Source organism: Pteronotus mesoamericanus, unplaced genomic scaffold (assembly GCF_021234165.1).
Source record: "Pteronotus mesoamericanus isolate MK-2021 breed Mesoamerican mustached bat unplaced genomic scaffold, CSHL_Meso_final contig_59, whole genome shotgun sequence".
Lineage (NCBI taxonomy): Eukaryota > Metazoa > Chordata > Mammalia > Chiroptera > Mormoopidae > Pteronotus > Pteronotus mesoamericanus.
This window is the reverse complement of record NW_026555206.1, coordinates 6,206,395-6,230,631: the sequence shown is the minus strand read 5'-3', so window position 1 is coordinate 6,230,631 and position 24,237 is coordinate 6,206,395. Positions and strand designations below refer to the sequence as shown.

The 24,237-nt window shown below is 39.2% G+C and overlaps 1 protein-coding gene across 2 annotated transcripts in view; it reads left to right on the top strand.

Annotated features, from left to right (window-relative positions):
• The window catches only part of GRID1 (glutamate ionotropic receptor delta type subunit 1), a 714,118-nt gene that overhangs the window by 80,190 nt on the left and 609,691 nt on the right, over window positions 1-24,237 (top strand). The window lies entirely within an intron of this gene.

Below are 24,237 nucleotides of genomic sequence, written 5' to 3'. Positions count from 1 at the left end.
GGAAGGAAAAAAGATGGGACAATTGTAATAGCATAATCAATAAAATATAAATAAAGTGATTGTGGATAAGTATGTAAAAAAAAAGATTGAACCTATATACATGCATTTATAACTCTAAATACCTCTACTATCTATATCTAATATGCATTTTTATCTATGTCCATGTCTATATCTGTATCTGTATGTAATCTATACCTATGTCTCTATTTATGCAGTTAAACATATATACATCTATCCATACCTATACCTACATGTACATCTATATCTCCCTATCTCAGACCAGTACCTAGCATGCAGTGAGTACTGTGCACGTGTTAGCCAACTTATGATTATTATTACTGAAGGCCAAATGCTGGGGTGCCATGCTGGGTCTATCTGAGGGCCTGGAAGCACACCCACCCCACGCTGCCCTCTGTTGTCTCCTTGCACTGCACTGTCCCCAGGGCCTGACCTGCAGATCATGTGGCCCAGTTTCCTCTTTTATTGACCTGTTTTGCAGGGACCCTGGTCATTTAAACAGCATGTTATTAGAAGCTACTCCCTTTGTTTCTGTGTCTGAAGTCTCCCTGGTTGCATCCTTTTTATATATCATTAAGAATGTCATGTTTGGTTTAGGTGAGTATGTCACCACAGGGCTTCTCTGTGTGTTTTACATACAGGGTGATCGGAAGGCACCATCCAGGAGTCCCTCTCCTGGCAAGCTGAGACTTAATGGGGGGTTGGTGTCTGGCCTACATGTCACCCCGATGGTCACAGTGCCCGGGCTTGGGGGACACAGGGCCTCTCCAAGCAGCTGAGCCTGATGTTGCTAGTGCTGGGGGCTGGTGTTTACAGGAACACCTTGGACCCTCACCCCTGCCTGGGAAGGGGCAGAGGCAAAGGTCCCTAATGTCACTTCACCACAGAGGGAGAACTGTTGACATGCGGAGTTTGAAGTTGATATAGTGACATGTAGGGCTGGGTTCAGGAATGGCAGAGCCTCAAAGCACCTTCCAGTGACACCGCTGCTAATGTGTCTGTTGTGTAGGTCATGACAGTGACAGAGCTATTGCAGGCCACCTTGTGGACTGGGACAGAGACAGACCTGTGTGACCACAGGTCCACTTCTCTTCCCTTGTGCCACAGTTCCTGCCCATCCCAGCTTGGCCTTCCAACCTTACTCTCTCTGCTGTGACTCTGCCCTGTCTTTAGATTCCAACCAAGATGTTGGCCCCTGACAGCAGAGGTGGTTCAGTCTCCCCCCTGCTTCTGCTTCTTCTGGGGGTGGCCCACTTGGCCTCTCTGCCTGCCCCACCTGCCACACTTGCAGCCTGCTGGACCATGCTGGGGCGTGTCCTGGAGCCCCACATTCATTATTTCGGATGTGCTTTGAGATGGGAGTATGAGGGCTCTTCTTGAACATGTGCTTTGTGCTAGAGATCTTGAAATCTACCTTCCCATTTGATTCTCTAGGATCCATGCCAAGTGAGAATTGTCTTCTCAATTTTTGAAGCCAACCAAGACTCTAAGTGATGGAGTCACTTTCCAGGGTCCCAGTCTGTAGGGTTGGGATGTAAACCAAGGTGACTGATGCGAGGGTCTGTTGGTGTCTAATCACTGGCCTAGCCTGCCTTCCACAGAGGGGTACAGGACGGAGTGACATGGAAGCAGGCCTTGTATCTAGCTATGGGTACCCTCCTTTAGCACATGTGTGCTGGCACTGAGGAGTCCTTCCCAGGCTCAGGTTCTCCACCTGGCTACCCAGGAGAATCATCTGGGGAGCATTTAAAATGTGCTCATGCCAGGGCCTAAGCTCTGATCAAATGAAATTCCATTTCTGGAGGTGGAGCATGGGTATCTATTTTTACAATAAACACTTGAAGCGGATTCTGATGCCCAGTGAAGTCTCAGGACGATTGGTCCCAGGCCTCAGGTGGGTAGGTGTGTGGACAGCAGAGAGCCCAGAGTCTTTGCCTCTTCCCTTTAACTGCTGAACCTGGTCCTCCGAAGTCTGGAAAATTTCATAAAGAGCAAAGTTGTTTTTGACTTTAGTTCTTCATTTCGAGTGTTCAGGTGAACTCTGAACAGGTCTGTGTTAGGCCCAACCACCTGGCTTGTGGGCAAGAGAGGACTGTAGATATAGAAGAAAGAATGCCATAATATCCCTCCAGCCCAGTGCAGCCCTGGCTAGAAATTCTCTCCGAAGAGCTAGTCCACCTTGCTGCTCCTGATAACCCCTTAGCAGCCCCTGGACACCTCAACTTCTTCCACAGTTCTAGCAGTTCAGTGACAAGCACAAGGTAAATGTCAGACTCCCTCCTCTTCTCCATTTCCTGCTGTTCTTTATCCACATGTTTCATTCTCTTCCTCCTTCAAGAAGAAGTTACTTCCTCCGCTTCTTTCCTTCTAGCACTTACTGATGGTTTTTTCTGTCTGTGCCAGGCCCTGTTAGAAGTGCTTTGGGGGTGTAGAGATGAGCCAGATATAATCTGCCAGTGTCTGTCAGTCGGGGGTCAGACAAGAAAAATGTCCCAAAGGGAAGCTGCTCCTGGCCTCAGGCTGAGGGACAACATGCCCTGGGAGCTCAGAGGCAGTGTGATCCACCTGACAGGTAGAGTCAAGACTTCTTGAAGTAAGAGGCATATTTAGCTGATCTCTTAGGGCTGGGACGGACTGGGATGTGAGCAGAAGGAAGAATGATTGAGGCTGGGGAGGGAACATACGAGGAGATTTTATGCACTGACAGGAGACACCCTGGGGGATATATGGGGAACAGTGAATCAGTTTAGTTGATGGGAAGGGTCAATGAAGGAGGTCACAGGAAATAACATTGGAAAGGTAGGTAGAGGGCTTGATGTGACCTGGAAAGCTATGATACAGACTGGATTGGTTTCATCTTGGAGGGACATGATGATCAAAGCTTTTGTAAAGTAAGTGAAGAGAGAAGAGATGCAAAGAGGGGAGAGCTACTCAGCCCGTTATGGTGCAGGTGACCAGCGACTGAGAGAGGAGGGCCATGCTCCCAGGCTTTCACAAGGATTCTTATCATAATGAATGATCCCTATGTGAATTGTTAAAAATCTCATTGCAGTCAATACCATTGCTCTTCTGAGTTTACCAGCCACACTGAGGATTTTTTGAGTTTGGCCTTGACTTTGCTCCTGAAATGAAGGAGCAGGAGATCATTGTAGGAGCAGCATATACAGGAGGGAGAAGGCGGAAGAAAAGGAGGACATTGTCTTGGCAGAAATTTTGTCAAATTTGTCACTACCTATGTGATATTTTTGATGCTATAATAAATTGTATTGTAGTTTTTAAATTTTTAACTTGTGATTGCTTATTGCTACTATGTATACAATTGACTTCTGTATGTTAATCTTGTACTTAGCAGCATTGCTAAACTCACTAGTTTTAGCAGTTTTTTCAGGTAGCTTACATCCTATTTTCTATATAAATAATCATGTTGTCTATGAATAAAGACAGTTACTTTTTTCTGATATGGATGACTTCTATATTTCATTTTCTTGCCTTATTTCAAGAACTAGAACTTCCATTAAAATGTTAAATAAAAGTGATAAGAGTGAACATCCCTATTTTTTTCCTGATTTGTGGAGAAAAATCATTCGGCCTTTTACCATTAAGTGTGATGTTAGCTGCAGATTTTTTGTAGATGTCTTTTATCAAGTCAAAAAGTCCCCATCCCTGTATAGTTTTCTGAGAGCTTTTATTAGGATGGTTGTTGCAATAAGTCAAGTGCTCTTTTTGTGTTTATTGAAATATATACAGGGCTGGGTAAAAGCAGATTTATAGTTCATTAGAAAACTAATACAATAATTTATAATAATACAACAATCAAGTCTGTGTTTCATGTACTCACAACTGTAAACCTACTGATATGTGTGTGTGTGTATCAGTTCATCAATATAGTGATTTATAGAAGTTGATTTTCAAATGTTAAATTAACCTTGAATTCCTGGGATTAAATCCCACTAAGTCATAATGAATTATCATTTTTATGTATTGTTGGACTTCATTTGCTAAAGTTTTTAAAACCTATATTCATGAGACATATTGACTTATTTAATCTTTTTTCTTTTAATGTTTTTGGTGTTGTCAGGGTAGTCTCCTACCAAGGTTATTTTGGTTTAATAGAATCAATTGAGAAGTATTCATTTCTTTACAATTTTCTGAAAGAGGCTATGTAGAATTAGTATCATTTGTTTCTTAAATGTGAAGTAGAATTCACCAGTGAAGCCACCTGGCTTCACTGAAGATTTTATTGTTGGAAGGTTTTCAACTACAAATTCTGTTTCTTTGGTAGATATTAATGCTGTTTGGGATATCTTTTTTTCTTGAGTGAATTTTGGTATTATGTGTCTTTCAAGGAATTGGTCTATTTCATCTACATTACTGAATTTATTGTGGCTGTTCCACAATATATCCATCTCCTACTGAAGGATATCTTGGCTCCTTCCAAGTTTTGGCAATTTTGAATAAAGCTGCTATCAACATCCTTGTACAGGTTTTTGTGAAGACATATGTTTTCAGCTCCTTTGAGTAAATACCAAGTAGTGTGATTGTTGGATTGTATGTTAAGAGTATGTTTAGTTTTGTAAGAAACTGCCAATCTGTCTTCCAAAGTGATTGAACCATTTTGCATTCCCTCTGGCAGTATACAGGGTTCCTGTTGCTCCACATCCTTATCAGCACATGATGGTGTCAGTGTTCCAGACTTTGGGCATTCTAATAGATATGTAGTAGTATCTTATTGTTTTAATTTGCACTTACCTGATGATATATGATGTGCAGCATGTTTTCATATGCCATCTCATCATTTGTCATCTGTCTGTCTTATTTGGTGAGGTATCTGTTAAGGTCTTTGGCCTACTTTTAAAATTAGGTTTTTTGTTTTCCTGTTGTTGAGTTTTAAGAGTTTTTTGTATATTTTGGATAATAGTCTTTTATCAGATGTATCTTTTGCAAATATTTTCTCTTGGTCTATAGCTCTTTTTCTAGTGCTCTTGATACTGTCTTTTGCAGATCAGAAAATTTTAATTTTAATGAAGTTTAGCTTATCAATTATGTGTTTCATGGATCATGTTTTTAGCGTTATATTTAAAAAGGCAACACAATACCCAAGGTCATCTAGGTTTTGTTCTGTCTTCTAGAAGTTTTAGTTTTTTGTTTTACATTTATACTTATGATCCATTTTTAGTTAATTTTTTGAAGCATATAAAGTCTGTGTCTAGATTATTTTTTTCCTTTTTTTTTTCCTGCATGTAGATGTCCAGCTGTTTCAGCAGTATTTGTTGAAGAGAGACTGTCTTTATTCCATCGTATTGTCGTTGGCTGCTTTGTCAAAGATCAATCGACTATACTTATGTGGGGCTATTTCTGGGCTCTCTATTCTGTTCCATTGATCTATTTGTTTATTCTTGTGCCAGTACAATCTAGTCTTGATTACTGTAGTTTTATAATAAGTCTTGAAGTAGGGTGACATCAGTACTCCAACTTTGTTGTTTTCCTTCTTTGGAAAACACTACTTTGTTTTGTTGGCTATTCTGGGTCTTTTGCCTCTCCATATAAACTTTATTTATTTATTTATTTTTTCAAATACATTTGTCTCTGCCTTCCCCCCACCACTTTCCCTTGCCCTCTCTCCTCTCCCTCCCTCAATCCTTCCCCTTTGGTTTTGTCCATGAGACCTTGCTATATGTTCCTTGACTTTCCCCTTCCCTTCCTTTCCCTACTCCTTCCCTCCTGTCTTCATTGGTTTCTTTTCCTTTCAGTGTTGCTGGTCTTATTTTCCTTGCATCTTTGTATTGTTGGTTAGGTTTTGCTTATAGGTGAGATCATATGGCATTTGTCTTTCGCCCCTTGGCTTATTTCACTTAGCATAATGCTCTCTAGTTCCATCCATGCTGTTACAAAGTTTAGTAGTTCTTTTTTTCTTTCTGCTGCGTAGTATTCCATTGTGTAAATATACCATAGTTTTTTGATCCAGTCATCTACTGATGGGCATTTAGATGGCTTCCAACACTTAGATATTGTAAATGGTGCTGCTATGAACATTGGGGTGTATAGGTTCTTTTGAATTGGTGTTTTCGGATTCTTAGGGTATAGTCCCAGCAGGGGAATCATTGGATCAAAAGGCAGTTCCATTTTCAGCTTTTCGAGGGAATTCCACACTGCTTTCCACAATGGCTGCACCAGTCTGCATTCCCACCAACAGTGTACTAGGGTTCCCTTTTCTCCACAGCCTCGCCAGCACCTGTTGTTTGTTGATCTGTTTATGATGGGCATTCTGACCGGTGTGAGGTGGTACCTCATGGTGGTTTTGATCTGCATTTCTCTGAAGGCTAGTGATGCTGAGCATCTTTTCAAATGTCTCTGGGCCCTCTGTATTTCTTCCTTGGAAAAGCATCTGTCCAGGTCCTTTGCCCATTTTTTGATTGGATCATTTGTTTTCTTGAAGTGGAGTTGAGTGAGTTCTTTATATATTTTGGAGAACAAAACTCTATCTGATGTATCATTAGCAAATATATTTTCCCATACGGTTGGCTCCCTTTTCATTTTGCTGATGTTTTCTTTAGCCATGCAGAAGCTTCTTATTTTGAGGAGGTCCCACTTGTTTATTCTTTCCTTTATGTCCCTTGCTTTAGGAGACATAGTGAAAAAATTGCTGCGTGGGATATCTGAGAGTTTCCTGCCAATGTTCTCCTCTAGGACTTTTATGGTGTTGCGACTTATATTTAAGTCTTTTATTCATCTCGAGTTTATTTTTGTGTATGGTGTCAGCTGATGATCCTATTTCAATTTTTTGCATGTAGCTGTCCAGCTCTCCCAACAGCATTTGTTGAAGAGGCTATAATTGCTCCATTTTATGCTTCTGCCCCCTTTGTCAAATATTAGTTTCCCATACAGTCCTGGGCTTACTTCTGGGCATTCTATTCTGTTCCACTGGTCTATGGGTCTGTTCTTGTGCCAGTACCATATTGTTTTGAGTATAGTGGCTTTGTAGTATACTTTGATGTCCGGTATTGTGATCCCTCCTACTTTTTCTTTCTCAAAATTGCTGCGGCTATTTGGGGTCGTTTATGGTTACCTATAAATTTTTGAAATGTCTGATCAATATAAACTTTAGAATTAGTTTGTTAATATTTATAAAATAACTTGCTGGAATTTTGATAGGGATTGCATTGACTCTACAGAGCAATTTGAAAAAAAAAACAAACATTTTGACAATATTGAGTCTTCCCACCTATCCCCATGGAAGGGATAGGATCATGGAATACCTACCTATATATTTAGTTCTGTTTTGATTTTATTTATGGTGAGTTTTGTAGCTTTCCTCGTATAGATCTTATACATATTTTCTTGGGTTTATATCTAAGTATTTCATATTTTGGGTGCTAATATAAGTGGTATTTCCATAATTTCAAATTCTACTTGTATCTTGTTAGTATATAGAAAGCACTTTTCTGATATACTAACACAGACTGACAGTCTGATATTTACTTAATGACTTTTGTATATTAACCTTGTATCCTACCATCTTGCTATAACTGTTTATTAGGTCCATAAGTGTTTGTTGTCATTTTTTTTTTTTGGATTTTCTACATAGATGATTGTATCAACTGTGAACAAAGACAGTTTTATGCCTTACTTCTCAAGCTGCATATATTTTATTTCCTTTTCCTGACTTATTTTATTAGCAAGAACTTCTAGTATGATGTTAAAAAGGAGTGCTGAGAAAAGACATCCTTGACTTGTACTTGGTCTTGGTGGGAAAGCTTCAAGTTTCTAACTATTAAGTATATGTTAACTGTATTTTTTTTTGTAAATAGTCTTTATCAAGTTGAGAAAGTTCCCCTCTATTCTTTGTTTATAGAATTTTTATTATGACTAGGTATTGGATATTGCTAAGGGCCTTTTTCTTCTTTTTTTTTCCTATGATGTTGGATATAGGTTTTTCATATATGGCCTTTATTATGTTGAGGTAAGCCCCCTGTATTCCCACTTTGCTGAGTGTTTTCCTATAAATGGGTCCTGTACCTTATCAAATGCTTTTACTGCATCTATTGATGTGATCATTTGGTTTTATCTTTCCATTTATTTATGTGATGTATTACATTTATTGCTTTGCAAAATCAAACCATCCTTGCATCCCTGGGATGAATCCCACTTGATCGTGGTGGAGGATCTTTTTAATGTATTGCTGGATGCGGTTTGCCAATATTTTGCTGAGGATTTTAGCATCTATGCTCATCAGCGATATTGGCCTGCAGTTTTCTTTCTTTTTTGTGCTCTTGTCTGGTTTTGGGATTAGGACGGTGCTGGCCTCATGTAAACAGAGTTTGGGAGTCTTCCCTCTTCTTGGATTTTGTGGATTAGTCTGAGAAGGACAGGACTTAGCTCTTCCTAAAATGTTTCGTAAAGTTCTCCTGTGAAACCGGCTGGTCCAGGGCTTTTGTGTGCCGGGAGTTTCTTGATTACTGCTTCAATCTCGCCAGCTGTTATCTTTCTGTTCAGGCTTTCTGCTGCTTCTTCATTCAGTGTTGGAAGGTTATACTTTTCTAGAAGTTTGTCCATTTCACCCAGATTTCCAAATTTCTTGGCATGTAATTGTTCAGAGTAATTTCTTACAACCCTTTGTATTTCTGTGGTATCAATTGTTATTTCCCCTCTTTCATGTCTGATATTACTTATTTGGGTCCTCTCCCTTTTTTTCTTGATGAGTCTGCTTAAGGCTTGTTGATTTTGTTTATCTTTTCAAAGAACCAGCTCCTGGATTGGTTGATCCTTTGAATTGTTCTTTTGGTCTCTGTGTCATTCAGTTCTGCTCTGATCTTGATTATTTCCTTCCTTCTACTCACTCTGGGCTTTGTCTGTTGTTGTTTCTCCAGTTCTTGAAGCTGTAGAGTTAGGTCATTTATTTGAAATGTTTCTATCTTTTTTGGGTAGGCCTCTATTGCTATGAACTACCCCCTCAGGACTGCCTTCGCTGTGTCCCGTAGGTTTTGGACTATTGTTGTGTTCATTTTCATTTGTTTCCAGAAACTTTTCGATTTCTTCTTTGATCTCACTATTGACCCATTCATTGTTTAATAGCAGGCTGTTCAATCTCCATGAGATTGAATGTTTTTGAGTTTTTTCCTTGAGGCTGGTTTCTCGTTTCAAGCCCTTGTGGTCCAAGCAAATGCTTGTTATGATTTCAATTTTCTTGAATTTGTTGAGGCTTGTTTTGTGTCCTATCATGTGGTCTATCTTTGAAAATGTACCATGTGCATTTGAAACGAATGTGCATTCTGCTTTTTGGGGATGAAAGGTTCTATATATGTCAGTTAAGTCCATTTGACCTAATGTGCCGTTCAGTTCCACAATATCCTCATTGATATTTTGTTTGGAAGATCTCTCCATTGTTGACAGTGGGGTGTTAAAGTCCCCTATTATCAGTGTGTTGCTGTCTATATCTTTCTTGAAGTCCTTATTCAAAATCTTGAAGATTTTCCTTACATATTTGGGTGCTCCTATGTTGGGTGCATATAGGTTTACAATGTTTATGTCTTCTTGGTGGATTCTTTGAGTATTATGAAGTGTCCCTCTGGGTCTCTTCATGGCCTTTGCTTTGAAAGCTATTTTGTCTGCTATAAGTTTTGCTACCCCTGCCCTTTTTTCCCCTGTCCATTTGCTTGAAATATTTTTTTCCATCCCTTTGCTTTCAGTCTGTGTAGGTCCTTTGTTCTGAAGCCGGGTCTCTTCTAGGCCGCATATGTGTGGGTCATGCTTTCTAATCCGTTCAGCTTCCCTGTGTCTTTTGATTGGAGCATTTAACCCATTTACATTTAAAGTCATTATTGATAGGTACTTATTCATTTTTTTCCCTTTGTACCTGTGTTCCCCTCTTTCGCACTCTTTTCCTTCATCTTCTTAAAGCAGTCCCTTTAGCATATCTTGCAGTGCTGGTTTGGTGGAGGTGTATTCTTTTAGCTTTCTTTTGTCTGGGAAACTCCTTATTTTGCCTTCCATTTTAACTGAGAGCCTTGCTGTGTATGGCAGTCTTGGTCACAGGCCTTTGCTTTTCACTACTTGGGATATTTCCTGCCATTCCCTTCTGGCTTGTAGTGTTTCTGTTGAGAAGTCAGCTGCTAGCCGTACCGGGGCTCCCTTGCATGTTATTATCTGTTTCTCCTTTGCTGCCTTTAAGATACTCTCTTTGTCTTTGACATTTGCCATTTTAATTATGATGTGTCTTGGAGTGGGCCTCATTGGGTTCCTCTTGAATGGGACCCTCTGTGCTTCCTGGACTCGTGTGACACTTTCTCTCCTCGAATTAAGGAACTTTCCCATCATTACTTTTTCAAATAGGTTCTCTCTCCCATGCGCCTCTTCTCCTTCCGGTGTCCCAATTATCTGGGTAGTATTACGTTTCAGGTTGTCCTGCATTTCCCTAAACGCCTCTTCTTTCTTTTTGAGTCTTTTTTCGTTTTCTCGCTCTTTCTGGGAGCTTTTTTCTACCTTGTCCTGCAGCTCGCTGATTCGATCCTCTGCTTCATCTAGCCTGCCTTTGATTCCTTCTACTGCATTCTTTGATTCAGAAATTGTATTCTTCATTTCCTCTTGCCTACTGTTGATAGTTTCTATGTCCTTTTTCATGCTGATATAGTTTGCAGTAAGTTCCTCATAGTTTCCCTGTAGTTTCTGGTAATTCTCTTTGAGCTCACTGAGCTTCCTTAGAACCATTGTTTTGAACTACAATATCTGATAGTTTACTTGCTTCTATTTCATTTAGTTCTCTTTGTGGGGATTCCTCCTTTCCCTTCGATTGGGGGTGGGGTGTGTTTCTTTGTCTTTCCATTATTTGTGAGACTCTTCTTTTTTGCTTCTGCTTTTTAAATTGATCTGTCTTGACTTCCTGACTTTGCAGTGTGAACTTCTTTGGTAGGAGACTGCTCTTTTCTTTTTTTTTTTTTTTTTCCATTAAGTGCCTTTCAACATCTATGTTATGACCATGTGCTTTTTCTGTTTTAGCTTGTTGATGTGATAGATTACATTAATTCATTTTTGAATGTTTAATCAGTTTCGTACATGAGATAAATCCTTCTTGGTTGTGGTTTATAATTCTTTTTTATACATTGTTGGATTTGACGTGTTAATATTTGTTGGTAAAATTTGCATCAATGTTCATGAGAGACATTTGTCTGTAATTTACTTGTAATGTCTTTGTTGGTTTTGGTAATGCTTTGGTGTAGGGTAATACTGGTGTCATAGAATGAATAAAGAATTATTTCTTCTTTTTCCATCTTCTGAAAGATATTGTGGAGAACTGGTAGTTTTTCTTTAAAAGTTTGGCAGGGTTTACTGTGAACCCATCTGAACCTGATGCTTTCTATTTTGGAGGTTATAAACTATTCAATTTTTAAAATTGATATAAGCTTATTCAGATAATATATTTCTTCTTTCTGTGAGTTTTTGTAGATTGTGTCTTTCAAGAAATTGTGCATTTCACTAAGGTAATCATGTTTGCAGGTATAGAGTTGTTCATAATATTCTTTTATTGTCCTTTTAATATCCATGGGATCTGTAGTGATATACCCTTTTTCGTTTCTGATATTAGTGATTTGTGTCTTCTCTCCTGTTTTTCTTACTTAGTCTGACTAGATATTTATTGATTTTAATTATCTTTTCAAAGAATTAGCTTTGGCCCAAACTGTGTAGCTCCATTAGTTGGGTGTCATCCTGAAAGTGAAGGCTCACTGGTACAATTACCATCAGGGCACATATCTGGGTTTTGGGTTTTGTTCCCAGTCGGGTGCATGCAAGAGGTAACTGGTCGATGTTTCTCCCTCATATCGATGTTTCTCTCCCTTTCTTTCTCCCTCCTTTACCTTATCTCTAAAACAGTTAAATAAAATCTTTTAAAATAAGAATTAGCTTTAGTTTTGTTGATTTTCTCTATTGATCTCCTGTTTTCACTTGTATTGATTCCAGCTCTAATTTTTTTAATTGTTTCATTTATTTTTTAAAATATATTTTATTGATTATGCTGTTACAGTTATTCCATTTTTTTCTCCCCTTTATTCCCCTCCACACACCCTCCCCTCAGCATTCCCCTCTCATCTTAGTTCATGTCCATGGGTCATATATATAAGTTCTTTGGCTTCTCTATTTCCTATACTATTTTTAACACCCCCCTGCCTATTTCGTACCTACTATTTATGCTGCTTATTCGCTGTAACTTGTCCTCCATTCTTCCCCCTCCTCCTTCCCTGTTTTACTGTTCATAGTTTTTGATCTTCCTTTTCTTAGATAAGTCCCTTTAACATTTCATATAATAAGGGCTTGGTGATGATGAAATCCTTTTACTTGACCTTATCTGGGAAACACTGTATCTACCCTTCCATTTTAAATGATAGCTTTGCTGGATAGAGTAATCTTGGGTGTAGGTCCTTGTCTTTCATGACTTTGAGTACTTTCCAGCCCCTTCTTGCCTGCAAGGTTTCTTTTGAGAAATCAGCTGACAATCTTATGGGAACTCCTTTGTAGGTTAACTGTCTCCTTTTCTCTTGCTGCCTTTAAGATTCTCTCCTTATCTTTCATCGTGGGTAACTTAATTATGATGTGCCTGGGTGTGTCCTTCCTTGAATCCAACTTCTTTGGGACTCTGAGCTTCTGGATCTCCTGGAAGTCTATTTCCTTCCCCAGATCGGGGAAGTTCTCCTTCATTATTTTTTCAAATAGGTTTTCATTTTCTTGTTCTTCCTCTTCTCCTCTGGTTCACCTATGATTCACATGTTGGAATGTTTAAAGTTGTCCCAGAGGTTCCTAAGCCTTCTCTCATTTTTTTGAATTCTTCTTTCTTCATTGTGTTCTGATTGAATGTGTATCTCTTCCTTCTGCTGCAAGTCATTGATTTGAGTCCCTGTTTCCTTCCTTTCACTGTTGGTTCCCTTTCACTTTGCATAGCCTTCGCTTTTTCCTCCATTTTGTGACCACACTCAACCAATTCAGTGAGCATCCAGATCACCAGCGTTTTGAACTGTGCATCTGATAGGCTGGCTATCTGTTCATCACTTAGTTCTATTTTTAAAGCTTTGATATGTTCTTTCATTTGGGCCATATTTCTTTGTCTCATCGCACCTTGGAAATGGTTTGAAGGGGCAGAGCCTTAGGGATTTGCCAGGGCGGGGCAACCCAGGTCGCTGCATTATGATGCTGTCTGTGGGGGAGGGGTCTGAGTGGGAACAATGCCACTTGCTTGGCTCTTGGCAGGCTTTCAGTCACTTCCTCCTCTACCCAGAAGCAAATTGGGCCCTTGTGGCGCTGATTCCCAGGTGGGTGGGTTTGTGTACTTTCTAGGACCCTGTGAGTCTCTCCAGTGAACTCTCTTGTGAGTCTGGGAGTTTCTCCCGCTGCTGCATCCCCTTGAGGTTTTTACAGCTAGAGGTTTTGAGGCTTTCTTTTCCCGTACTGGTACCCTGGATTGCTTGGTTTGTCTCACTCCCCAGCTGTTCCTCAAGGTTTATCCACACACAAATGTGGGACCACCTGGTACTCCAGCTGCCACTTTGCCGCATGTCCTCTCTGCCCTGGCTGCCCGTCTCTACCCCTCTTACTGGTCTGGATGACTGTTTCTTATTTAACTCCTTGGTTGTCAGACTTCCATACAGTTTGATCTTCTGGAAGTTCTGGTTATTTTTGTTTTTAAATTTGTTTTTGTCCTTCTTTTGGTTGTGCGAGGAGTCAAAGTGTATATCTATCTATGTCTCCATCTTGGCCAGAAGTCCTGCAACTGTTTCAGCTCTAATTCTTATGAATTATTTTCTTTTGCTTACTTTGGATTTAATTTGCTCTTCTAATTTCCTAATGTGCAAAATTAGATTATTTATTTTAGATTTTTCTTCTTTTCTAGTGTATGCATTTAATGCTGTATATTTCCTTTTAGGCACTGTTTTCTCTGTATCCCACAAATTTTGATAAGATGTGCTTTCATTTTCATTTAGTTCAAAATATTTTAAAATTTCTCTTGATATTTATTTTTTGACTTGTGTTTTTTAGAAGTATGTTGCTTAATCTGTAAGTATTTTGGAATTTTTAAATCTATATTGCTTTTATTGATTTCTACTTTAATTGTGGTCTCAGAGAAGACATTGTATGATTTCTATTCTTTTAAAGTTGTTAAGGTTTGTTATATGGCTGAGAAATGGTCTACCTTTCATGTGAGCTTGAGAAAAATATGTGTTTTGTTGTTAGATGACATAGTTTATAGGTGTCAATTATATCCAGTGGATGGATGGTATCATTGAGTTCAACTATATCCTTATTGTTTTTCTATCTGCCGCTCTCTCCATATTTGAGTGAGGAGTGTTAAAGTCTCCAACTATGATAGTGCATTTACCTATTTATCCCTGTAGTTATATCAGTTTTTTGCCTCACATAGTTTGATGTTCTGTTAGGTGCATATACATTAAAAATAGTTGTCTTCTTGGAGAATTGATCTCTTTATCATTATGTAATACCTTTTTTATCCCTAATAATTTTCCTTAATTTCATGTCAACTCTGAAATTAATATAGTTACTCCTGCTTTCCTTTGATTAGTATTAGCATGGTTTATTTTTCTTTATCTATTTATTGTATTTTAAATTTATGTGTCTTCACAGTTAAAGTGGACTTTTTGTAGACATTTATGTTTTCTGATGCACTGTGATGGTCTCTGTCTTTTAATTCATGCTTTTAGATTAATGACATTCAATGTGATTATTTTTTTAAATTTTATTTTAATTTATTTTTTCAAATACATTTGTCTCTGCCTCCCCCCCACCATTTTCCCTTGCCCCCTCCCTACTTCCCTCCCTCAGCTCTTCCCCTTTGGTTTTGTCCATGAGTCCTTGCTATATGTTCCTTGATTGGATTAATATACAGGGGAACCTCTGTTCCCGAACATTAATTCATTCTGGAAAACTGTTTTGAGAAGCAATTTGTTTGAAAACTGAATCTCCTTTTTTGTTGCCTGAGAGACGTGTGATTGATCATATAGGTATCAGTATGAAAGAGCTGTCAAGTAAAGAACCGAGATGCAAAGTTTTCTTAGACAACTGAGACATTTTTTTCTGTGAACAACTTGGTTGAGAACCAAAGTGTTCAAGAACCAAGACATTCGAGAACCAAGGTTTGACTGGATGCCATGTCTGTTATGGGTTTCTGTTTATTGCCCATTTTCTTTGTTTCTGTTTTTGTCTTCCATTCTTCTTCTACCTTTTGTGGTTTTATTGAATATTTTATGATTGTTTTCTCTCCTTTCCTAGCACATTGGTTATACTTTTTTACAAACTTTTTTTGTGGTTACCCTAGAGATTTCAAAATACATTTACAGCTAATCTAAGTCCATTTTCAAATAGCACTATACCACTTAATGAATAATGTATCTTAGAATAGCAAAAATACCAGTTCTTATCTCGCATGCTTATATTATTACTGTCATTTGTTTCCCTTATGTATGAGTTACACGTATACACACATAAGTATACATATACACACAAGATAAAAAGCCTACATAATTGCATATATTGTTGGTATTGTTATTTTGACCACTGTTCTCTATTAGATGAATTAATAAGAGAAATAAAGTTTTAATTTTATTTTTACTTATTCCTTTTTTGATACTTTTCCTTACTTTATGTACATCTGAGTTTCTTATTTTTTGCTTCTCTCTAAATAACTTCATTTAACATTTGTTTTTTTTTAAAAAAAAACCTTTATTTATTTTTTTAGAGAGAAGAGAGGGGAGGGAGGAAGAGAGAGAGAGGAACATTGATGTAAGAGAGAAACATTGATTGGTTGCCTCTAGAACACACTCTGAATGGAAACTGAACCTGCAACCCAGACATGTGCCCTGACTGGGAATCAAATCGGTGACCTTTAGCTTTGCAGAACAGTGCTCAACCAATTGAACCACACCAGTCAGGGCTTCTTTAACATTTCTTGCAGAGCAGGTCTACTGGCAACAAATTCCTTCAATTTTTATTTGTCCGAGAAAGTCTTTATTTCTCCTTTACTTTTGAGGGATAGTTTCACAGGATACAGAAATCTGGGTTAGCTTTTTTCACTCTCAACATTTTAAATATTTCACTCTACTTTCTTCTTGCTTACATGGTTTCTGTGCATAAGTCTAATATAATTCCTATCTTTGCTTCTCTATTGGTAAGGTGTTTTTTCCTCCCTCTGGCTTCTTTCAGAATTCCCCCCCCCCCCACCCAGATTTGAAAAATATTGTTGATTTTGTGTAGTTTAAAAATTTTATTCTTAGGCTTAGTTTTTTTGGTAGGGAGGCATTATTTATCCTGCTTGGTGTTCTCTGAGCTTCCTAGATCTGTTATTTGGTGTCTTACATTAATTGTGGGAAAATGCTCAGTTATTATTGTTTCAAGTATTTCTTCTGTTACATTTTTTCCCTTCTTCTTTGAATATTTCCATTGTATATTATGCCTTTAGTAGTTTTGCCACAGCTGTTTGATATTCTGTTCTTTTTTTCCCAGTCTTTATTCCCCTTGTTTTTCAGTTTTAAAGTACATTATTGATAGATCCTCTAGCTTAGATAAATCCTCAGTCATGTCCAGTTTACTAATAAGTCCTTCATAGGCATTCTTCATTTCTGTTACAATGTTTTTAAATTTCAAGCATTTCGTTTCTTTATTAGGACTTTTATTATCTTTGTTTACACTGCCCATCTGTTTTTGCATGCTGTCTACTTTATTCATTAGGGCCCTTAGTATTTGAATCATAATTTAAAAAATTTCTTGGTCTGATAATGCCAATATTCCTGACATCTCTTGTTCTGATACCTGTTCTTGTCTCTGCCAACTTTTTTTTTTGTTTTTTTTGCTTTTGTATGCCTTGTAATTTTTTTCTTGATAGCTGGCCATGATGTACCTGGCAAAATGAACTTCTGTAAATATGCTTTTAGTAATGTGGTAGTGAGGTGTGTTGGGTGAGGGAAAGTGTTCTATAGTCCTAAGGTTAGCCTCAGCCTATGCCTTTGGTCTGTGAACTTCGTAAGTGTCTCTCAGGTTTTTATTCTCTTATTCTCTTTATTAACCTTAGTTGGGACAGGACTGAGAGAGTGGACCAGATTAGTTAGGCTCTGGTAAGATCTCAGCTGGCTAGGCTCTGGAACCTAGTTTCCTTTGAGGGCAGGCCTTGCTAAGAACAGAGTGCATTGGTATATTTAAAAATGGTTTCTCTCCCCTTCCTTCACCAGAAGTGCTAGGGGATTTTTCTCTGATATTTTACTATAGGAACCTGTTTGATCTCCTGGAAGTAAATCTCACAGGATTGTGGAGGCTCCTCTATTATTGGGTTTCCCTAGAGTTTTTAACCCTCAAAGTTGTCCACATTGAGCCTCCAACAATTTGTCAATCACAATTCAGATCTTCCTACCCCAGCACTGGCTCTCCCAGTGGTTTTCACTCATGCCAGGAAGCTGCAACGTCCTCTGTTTGACTCTCTCTAATCTTGGGGCAGCAGTATGCTCTGTGTTCTTCTGCCTTCTCTTAAGGATCCAAGACGACTCGTTGAATTTTTAGCCTGTTCAGCTTTTTGCTTGTCTTTAGGACAGAGTGTCAACTTCCAAGCTCATTGCATGCACAACAGGAATCGGAAGTTTGCTCTTCTTTTTAAAACAAATTCATAAGATAGAAGCAATATATAATGTTTTTCTTTACCAGTTTTGGGATAAAGTACACTTTTCCTATCATTAATGCAGTCACCCCCTTTTCTGTTTGGTTCCTATGTGTAGGAATAGCTTTCTCCCTTCTTTTATTTTCAACCTACATGTACTTTTGGATACAAAGGGAGTTTTTTATAGACAGCATCTAGTTGGATTGTGTTGTTAAAATCCATTCTCAAGTCTCTGCCTTTGATTGGAGTTCAACTTATATGTATTTAAAGTAATTATTGATAAGAATTGACTTCTGTCATTTTGCTTTTCGTTTCCTGTATATCTAAATACCATTTTGTCCGTCATTCCCTCTTTTACTGCCATTTTTTTTGTGTATATTTATTTATTTTTTTAGTAGTAAACCATTTGATTCCTGTTTAATTTCCTTTTGTGTTTATTTCTTAGATTTTTCTTTTGTGGTTACCATGAGAATTACATTTAATGTCCTAAATTTATAGGAATGTAATTTGAATTGATTTTATCTTGACTTCAATAGCATACAACTATGCTCCTGTTCAGCTCCATACCCCTTTTATGCTTTTGTTACTGTAAGTCACATCTTTATACATTGTTGGTCCTTAACATATATTTAGAATTTTAAAAATTCTTTTATGTTTTAAATCATGTAGGAAATGAAAAATGGAGTTACAAATAAAAAATACAACAACAATGGCTTTTTTATTTTCCCATGTAGTTACCTTTACTGGAGACCACTATTTCATTGTATAGCTTTGAGTTACTATCTAGTGTCCTTTCATCTCAACTTGAAGGACTCACTTCAACATTTCTTATAGGGAATATCTAACAAACTCCCTTGTTTTTTTTTTTTTTTTTTTTTTTTTTTAATTTGGGGCTGTTTTAATTAATTTTGCTTGTTTTTTTTAATTGTGAAAAAATACACATAACAAAAACATAGTATACCTCTCCTCACACAACCACATCAAAATTACAACTAAACTACAGAACAACCATCATTCAGAACCACCTTAAATCAGGCTGAATGGAAGTTCTACAACTAGGGAATGGAAGAGAAGCCATATTGAGACTGGTAGAAGGGTGGAGACAAAGAATGGGCTGGGCTCATACCCCTGTTGGAGGATAAAAATCAGGAGGGATATTTTGGCTGGAGAGGTCCCCCTTGAGGAGTGAGAGGTCCCAATCCCACACCAGACCTCCTAGCCCAGGGTTCTGGTGCTGGGAAGAGAAGTCCCCATAACTTCTTGCTGTGAAAACCAGTGTGGATTGAGGCTGAGGGAGACAGTGGGCTTCTGGGGTGCCAGAGAGTTTCTCTTAAAGGACCCATGCACGGACTTACTCAGACTCACTCCCTCTGTGCTCCAGTGCTGGGGCAGCAGATTTAAAGGCACCAGGGACATATGGGGAGGAGCTGAATTATCTGGTATCAGTGCAAGGGCTGGGAATGGGGCAGCTTTCCCCTAGAAAGATGTGCTGGCAGAGGCCATTGTTCCTTTGCTGAACCCTCCTCAAACAGAGCCAGCAGGTGGATGCCATATTTCAGACTCCATCAACCAGGCTTACACTATTTGCCCTACCCTGGTGATTCCCTCAGGCCCTGCCATACCCAACTTTTGGGACCACCCAAGCTGTTTCCAGTGGTTTTTCATTTGAATGGCCTTTCATGGCTCATGTTTCAGGTTTTCCTAAAAATCTCTCAAACAAGCAGAATCTGGGCCCAGCATGCTCTGTACTTCTTGCTAAGTGGCTCATGACTTAACACTAACATCAGACGGTCTTGGTTCCCAGTTTGGCCTCACCCGGGCAACTTCAAGGGCTGCACAAATAGCAACCATCTTCAGATCACTTTGTAGCTCATGCCAGGTGCTCATGAGCAGAAGACGGTACAGCTGACTTGGGCCTACACCACCCAGAAGCCCCAGAGCCAGTTCACTCAGCATACAGCTTCACACCACGTCAAAACCTCACCACCCAACCATCTCCACAAGTGATACACTCAAGAAGCGCACTCAGTGGGTACCAGAGCACCTCTGAAGTAAGTCCTCCTCACTGTGGTAGATAGTTACAAAATTGATCGTTCATGGTGGTTGGAGGTCAGCAGTCAGTGGTGGCAGCCAGTTCTTGCAGCTGATTGGCCTGCAGGTAAACCCCTCCCATTGATGGGTGGGTGGTAAATCCCTCCCATTGATGTGCCAACAGCAATAAAAGCTCAACTACAACAGGATGGTGTACACAGCCCATGGAGGGGCACACCTTGAGTGCCCAGCTTGGGTGATAGGGGAGGCTGTGCCACTGGACCCTACAGGACACATACTATATTAGGCTATGCTACCAAGACAGGGAGTTATAATAAGCCTACCTAATACATAGAAACAAACACAGGGAGGATGCCTGAATGAAGAGACAAAGAAACAAGGCTGAAATGAAATAATGGAATAAAACTCCAGAAACAGAACTAAACAAAATGGAGACAAACAATCTACTAGATGCAGAGTTCAAAACACTAGGTATAAGAATGCTCAATGAACTTCTGGGAAGAGAATATGAACTTAGAACTTCAACAACATAAAAAGGACACAGAAGCCATAAAAGAGAACCAGTTAGAACCAATAATATAAATTATTATTTATAATAAAAATAAATATTTTATTTATTATAAAATAAAGGATACAATGTGAAATTAAGAATGATTCAAAGGGAATCAACAGTAGCGTAGATAAAGCCAAGAATGAAAATAACAGTTTGGAATATAAGGAAGCAAAAACGCCCAATAAGAACAGCAAAAAGAAAAAAGATTAAAAAAAAAATGAGGATAGAGGCAAGATGGCAGAGGAGTGAATGGAAGTCACACTGACCTCCTCCCAGGACCAATCTGGAATTACAACTAAATTGTGGAGAAATCATCCATAACCAAAAACTGAACAATAGTGAGAGAAACCTTATAACCTTGCGTAGAAGAATCAGCTTTAGCACAACCTGACTGGTAAGGACTGTGGTGGAGACTTGAGAAGGCTGGCTGGCTGCTCATGGGTGGTAGTGCCAGACGGATATTTAAATGGCCAGTTGGAGTCCCCTGAGAAGAGTGGGGTCTAAACTGTAAGTGGGGATCACCTGCCTACAGCACCAGAGCCCAAAAAGTACACAATAACAGCCAGCTGCAAAAAGTGGCAGGGTTGCTGTCTGCCAGAGATGGATGGCTGGAGATGCAAAGAGCCGTTAAAAGGGCCACCACATACATTTTTATTTGCAGCCACTTGCCCTGGGCTCTGGCAAAGGCAGGGACAGAGTGGACTAGAGACACCTGAGGAGACAGTGGGGAAGCAGGTTTTGGGGAGAGAACTGGGAGAGTAGCAGGCGGGATCCCAGTGCTGACCTATCCTTTATATGGCAGCAGCCATCTTCCCCAGGCAAACCACTCCCTTGAACAGCATCAGTGTGAGAAGAAACAAGAGCCTCACCCTGTGGTACCTAAGCCTGACCGCTGATTGAAGAGTGGCTAATTAATAACTGAAGGAGACAGCCACAGACATTAGATTCCTGGAGGTCTCAAACAGACTACCTAAGGTCACATGGGGTCACATCTGACATCATCAGAGGCAGATCCAGAAAGAAAAAACAGTGGTGAATACTAGAGTCTACCAAGACGAAATCCAATGTGGACTTCGTGATTTGTGATACTGTCTTTACTAACAGCTTTTTAACATTCATTTTGGGTCCATCAAGTTTGTGCATAATAAGTATTAGATTTTATACTAATAGTTTACTTCTTTCCTTCCCTAAAATAGTGTTAATCTCTTTACAGCCTTATTAATACTTCTTCATTTGCTTTTGACAGAGGAATTGCAAGGGGGAGTTGTTTTTGGGGATGTGGGTCTGCTTCGAGGGCTTTGTGGTTTGTTTTGGCAGCACCTGCACAAAAGCACATAAGACGTGGTGGGCAGTGTGACCCTAGGTCAACCAGCTGGAGAGTAGAACCCACTAAAGAATGGCCACCAACAATCAAGACCTAATTACTTACAGAGAGCCAAAACAAATGACATAAAAGGCATCCATAGAACAGCAACTTCAGGAGATCAAGGAGACTGCACCACTGAAACTCACAGGTCTCCTGCCATAGAAGTTCACACTGCAAAGTCAGGAAGTCAAGACAGATCAATTTAAAAAGCAGAAGCAAAAAAGAAGAGTCTCACAAATAATGGAAAGACAAAGAAACACACCCCACCCCCAATCGAAGGGAAAGGAGGAATCCCCACAAAGAGAACTAAATGAAATAGAAGCAAGTAAACTATCAGATATTGTAGTTCAAAACAATGGTTCTAAGGAAGCTCAGTGAGCTCAAAGAGAATTACCAGAAACTACAGGGAAACTATGAGGAACTTACTGCAAACTATATCAGCATGAAAAAGGACATAGAAACTATCAACAGTAGGCAAGAGGAAATGAAGAATACAATTTCTGAATCAAAGAATGCAGTAGAAGGAATCAAAGGCAGGCTAGATGAAGCAGAGGATCGAATCAGCGAGCTGCAGGACAAGGTAGAAAAAAGCTCCCAGAAAGAGCGAGAAAACGAAAAAAGACTCAAAAAGAAAGAAGAGGCGTTTAGGGAAATGCAGGACAACCTGAAACGTAATACTACCCAGATAATTGGGACACCGGAAGGAGAAGAGGCGCATGGGAGAGAGAACCTATTTGAAAAAGTAATGATGGGAAAGTTCCTTAATTCGAGGAGAGAAAGTGTCACACGAGTCCAGGAAGCACAGAGGGTCCCATTCAAGAGGAACCCAATGAGGCCCACTCCAAGACACATCATAATTAAAATGGCAAATGTCAAAGACAAAGAGAGTATCTTAAAGGCAGCAAAGGAGAAACAGATAATAACATGCAAGGGAGCCCCGGTACGGCTAGCAGCTGACTTCTCAACAGAAACACTACAAGCCAGAAGGGAATGGCAGGAAATATCCCAAGTAGTGAAAAGCAAAGGCCTGTGACCAAGACTGCCATACACAGCAAGGCTCTCAGTTAAAATGGAAGGCAAAATAAGGAGTTTCCCAGACAAAAGAAAGCTAAAAGAATACACCTCCACCAAACCAGCACTGCAAGATATGCTAAAGGGACTGCTTTAAGAAGATGAAGGAAAAGAGTGCGAAAGAGGGGAACACAGGTACAAAGGGAAAAAAATGAATAAGTACCTATCAATAATGACTTTAAATGTAAATGGGTTAAATGCTCCAATCAAAAGACACAGGGAAGCTGAACGGATTAGAAAGCATGACCCACACATATGCGGCCTAGAAGAGACCCGGCTTCAGAACAAAGGACCTACACAGACTGAAAGCAAAGGGATGGAAAAAAATATTTCAAGCAAATGGACAGGGGAAAAAAGGGCAGGGGTAGCAAAACTTATAGCAGACAAAATAGCTTTCAAAGCAAAGGCCATGAAGAGACCCAGAGGGACACTTCATAATACTCAAAGAATCCACCAAGAAGACATAAACATTGTAAACCTATATGCACCCAACATAGGAGCACCCAAATATGTAAGGAAAATCTTCAAGATTTTGAATAAGGACTTCAAGAAAGATATAGACAGCAACACACTGATAATAGGGGACTTTAACACCCCACTGTCAACAATGGAGAGATCTTCCAAACAAAATATCAATGAGGATATTGTGGAACTGAACGGCACATTAGGTCAAATGGACTTAACTGACATATATAGAACCTTTCATCCCCAAAAAGCAGAATGCACATTCGTTTCAAATGCACATGGTACATTTTCAAAGATAGACCACATGATAGGACACAAAACAAGCCTCAACAAATTCAAGAAAATTGAAATCATAACAAGCATTTGCTTGGACCACAAGGGCTTGAAACGAGAAACCAGCCTCAAGGAAAAAACTCAAAAACATTCAATCTCATGGAGATTGAACAGCCTGCTATTAAACAATGAATGGGTCAATAGTGAGATCAAAGAAGAAATCGAAAAGTTTCTGGAAACAAATGAAAATGAACACAACAATAGTCCAAAACCTACGGGACACAGCGAAGGCAGTCCTGAGGGGGTAGTTCATAGCAATAGAGGCCTACCCAAAAAAGATAGAAACATTTCAAATAAATGACCTAACTCTACAGCTTCAAGAACTGGAGAAACAACAACAGACAAAGCCCAGAGTGAGTAGAAGGAAGGAAATAATCAAGATCAGAGCAGAACTGAATGACACAGAGACCAAAAGAACAATTCAAAGGATCAACCAATCCAGGAGCTGGTTCTTTGAAAAGATAAACAAAATCAACAAGCCTTAAGCAGACTCATCAAGAAAAAAAGGGAGAGGACCCAAATAAGTAATATCAGACATGAAAGAGGGGAAATAACAATTGATACCACAGAAATACAAAGGGTTGTAAGAAATTACTCTGAACAATTACATGCCAAGAAATTTGGAAATCTGGGTGAAATGGACAAACTTCTAGAAAAGTATAACCTTCCAACACTGAATGAAGAAGCAGCAGAAAGCCTGAACAGAAAGATAACAGCTGGCGAGATTGAAGCAGTAATCAA